Below are 4,109 nucleotides of genomic sequence, written 5' to 3'. Positions count from 1 at the left end.
GGTTTCCAGACCAGGCACAAGAGGGCAAGCAACAGGAAGGATATTTCATTCTGTTTTCTAATTTTGACTGAATAAAGTATAGATTGCATTTATTTAAAACAAACCAGAAAAAAATAAGAGAATGATAAGCTTAGAGCTCAAAATGTTGGCTGCAGCTAGCCGGGTAGGTAGACAGAGTCAGGATGGCAGGAGCTCACGGGTGCAAGGAAGCTACTGGTAATTCCCTGGGCTTGAGTATGGGGAGGACATTCACAGGTTTTCCCATGTTATTCAAATAAATAGCAAAACTATGCAGTATTAGAAGTCTGTTGTGTCCTGTTCCACTTTTACCTTGCCTACAGTTAGCTGAGCAGGAAAGACTACTGTGAAAGTGGTTTAGCTCCCAACATTTCTCTACTGATGCTCTTCCACAGGAATGAGTGAATGGACCCAGGCCCCCTGGTGGTCCAGCAGCCTCGTCCTCCTCACTCCTGCCCAGATGTGTGCTCACCCCCAAGCTCGCTCCCACACTCTGCTCAGAGGGAAGAACCTGAATGTGGCTCTTATACCAACTCTTCTCTGCCCGTGAGCCAGGACCCTAGGTAGAGTTGATGCAATTATTTTTTATGTACATTGTGAAGCCTGTTCATTGTACACATGCATGTGCATATACACATATATTTTGTGGAGTGATCTATTCCTTACAGATGAGCAGCAAGGGATAACAGGAGTCTACATTTATGTTGTCAGTCCTCCAAGGCTCAGGACCACTCCCTGGGGTAGCTGAGAGGCTCTGGGTAGCCTTCACCGGGTTTCACATCTCAGAGCAAAAGCATGGTTGGACAGCATTTCCAGGAGGACTGAGATAGCCCAGGAAGTTGCAGTGGGCTCCTCTGAATATCAGGGGCTTGCTCTCCCAGGACTTTGCAGTGATTCCTGAGAACCACTGAGAGAAAAAGGAGAGGACTGGGCCCATCCAAGGCCATCTGGAGGTCTGGCCTGTGAAACTGTCTCAGAACCCTTCATAAGAAGGAATCCATGAGTGGATTTAGGCTTTCCTGGGCCTGGCTGTGACAGCACAGAACATTACAGAAGCTGTCTCAGCCTTCTTGGGGGACCAACTTAGAGACACACTTGGCATTTCTCATTGGATCTATGTGACCAACACGATGGCCTTGGCCAATAGAATGCTTCACAGCTGCCTAACTTCTGTTCTTAACTGGTAACTAGTTGGAAAGTAACTTAGAATTAATATGTTATGATAACATTTATTTTCTTAAGTATCTTAGTTACTTTTCTCCCATTGCTGAGACAAAATACCCGGTACCCAAGGTCAAAGGAGGAAAGGTTTACTTAGCTCACAGTTTGTGGAGATTTCAGTCCATAACTGGCTGGCTCCAAGGCAGGGCGGCACCTGGTAGGGAGGTCACAGTTAATGGTGGTAAAAGACAACAAAAGCAACAATGGAGAGAGAGGAGGCAAGGCTCTTTCTGTCCCTTATATTATATTGTATGCAGCCTGCAAGAATTAGGGCAGTGCCAATCTAACCAGGGAGCTGATCCAGCAATCACTCACCCTTAATCCCAGTACCCATAATCCTAGTCTTGCACCATAAATCACTCACCCACTCTGGATTCAGTCACCTCTATAAAAGCCCCGTCTAAAAGTACATGAGGCTTTGAGGGGAAATCTAGGCACAAACTACAACAGTGTAATTATGTGAATTACTTTTGAGTTAATTAACAAAAATGAATACCAATAGTTTTTTCTACAAAACTATGTTCAAAGTGTTGAATTCTAGATAAGAGTGATGCTGTGCTAAAAAGGATGAACTTGAGTAATTTGTAGGAAAATAGATGCTCTTTGAGACAATAATGTTAAGTAAAATAAATGAGACCTACAAGCTAAAATGTTGCTGTTTCCCTTATATGAGGAACCTAAAGTGTACATAAAAAGTAAAATTAAAATGTAGATAATAGGAACAGAGAGAAAGGTCTTTGCAAAGGGGAACAGGACCAGGAGACGGAGGGAGGCAGGAGGAAGGGAAGGAAAGAGAATGCAGATAGAATTAAGGTGTGTCACATACATATGCCTACACCCATGATGAATGCAGTCACATGTACTGCAACATGTACTAATACATTTTTTTAAAAAGTCAGAAAAGAAATATACTGTTATCAAGTTATTGACTGAAAGTTATTGGGTAGAACATTGGAGAAATCTGCAAGGAACCTGCACTCTTCTTGTTTTGCAGGTGTGTTCCATTTAGTTTTAATGAAAACTGGAGAGGAAGCATGCTGCTCTGGGTTTACAGGGAGAGGTAGGGAATACCCCAAGTTGGGGACCCATAGTTGTAGCAAAGGCCTTAGTCCTGCATCAAAAGCTTGGTGAACCTATAGATATTTATAGATTTCAAAATAAAACTGCTTTGGCTAGGGAGATAGCTCTGCAGTCTAAGCTCCTGCCTGGCAAGTACAAGGTCCCAGGTTCAATCCCTGGTACTGCATTTCATGCCAGGCCCACACCTGGTCAGTCACTGAAACTGGGCATGTTGGCACACACCTGTAATCCCAATGCTCGGAAGACTGAGACAGGTGGATCAATACAGTCTGAGCTGCATAGCAAGACTCTGTACCAAATCAATCAATAAATAAAAGACTTAAAAGATAAAAATAAAACTGCCTTGACAAACTTATGCAATTTTTTATGTTTCCCTACTCTATATTCTTAATCTTACTTTTAATAACTGATTCACTAACCATTTTCAATTATATTCACCAAGAAGTTTTGTATGACGGCACTAAATCTTTCCCAGGACCTAATAGCATCAAACAACTGGGAGGATGAAAGAAAATAATAACAACAAAATGTCATCCTGTCACCGCTGTCTCTTTCATCCTCTGTGTATTTGTTTTGAGTGAACATACAGAAAGCTAGACAGTGCTTACCGAGCCGTGACCCGACAAGGCACGTCTACCCTGATCAAGTTGCATGCGCCAGTCATGAGCCTTACAGTGAAGGCTCTTCATCAGCCATAAAGACCTTGACGACAAGTAAGAGCACCGAACAGGCTAAAGCAGATGGAGTTAAGTTTCTGCGCTCATCCCACCCTATCTCAGATTTAACTACTGAAACATTTTGGTAAGTGTTCTTTCTGACCTTATCTGTACAAGCACATTTTTACATATATGTCTGTCTTTGTCCACACTGTTATGACAAAAATTTAGGCTGTACAATTTATGGCCAACAGAATGTTGCTTCTCACAGTCCTGGACGCTGAGCAGCCAAGGACAAAGGTTTAAGCAAATTCTGCCCTGACTAGGGCCTGCTCCTTGTAGAGAGTACCTGCTTGGTGGGCTTGGACAAGGCCGAAGGGGCAAACAAGCTCCTGTAAGGGCTCTCTTTCTGTTCATAAAGGGGAATCTCTCAGGACTGAGTCACTCCCCAAAGGCCTACCATTTAAGACATCCTTAGTGATTATGTTTCAAATGTAGTTTTGTTTTGTTTTGTTTCTATGTATTTAGTACAGATCTACAGGGTCTCACTACACAGATCAGACTCATAGTGATCCTCCTGTTTTCAGCCTCCCAAGCACTGGGATTACAGGCATACACCACCATGCCAAGTCTCAATTGTCATCTCAGTGTGCCCCAGGGGTGGGGCTGGTACTGCATGCCAGGAACCAAACCCCCAGTCCCTGTGTCTGTCTAAGCAGGGGCTTTAATCTGCTGAGCTTTCTGGCCAGCCCTACTTCTCAATATGTAGATGTCAATAGACAAATCTTTGTAGAAGCATAGTGAAGCTTTATGCTCTTCTGTTTTATACAAATGGTTATTATTATTATTATTATTATTATTATTATTAAATATATGCTGCACAGATTTCAGTATATCTCAGGCAGGGCTGGAAAGTTAGCTCAGCAGTTTAAATCACCTGCCTGGCAAGCACAAAGAACCCAGGTTCAAACTCTGGTACTACATGCCCTGCTGGCCCTGGAACCCTAAGTAGCCATGGTGGCCTTGAAACCAGGTTTGGGGGCAAATACCTATAATCCCAGTGCTGGGGAGGCTGAGACAGGAGGATCACTATAAGTCTGGCCTGTGTAGCAGACTTCACCAAATGAATAAATA

The sequence above is a fragment of the Octodon degus genome, unplaced genomic scaffold, assembly GCF_000260255.1.
Source record: "Octodon degus isolate 3935 unplaced genomic scaffold, OctDeg1.0 scaffold00141, whole genome shotgun sequence".
NCBI lineage: Eukaryota > Metazoa > Chordata > Mammalia > Rodentia > Octodontidae > Octodon > Octodon degus.
Note: the sequence above shows the minus strand (reverse complement) of the source record.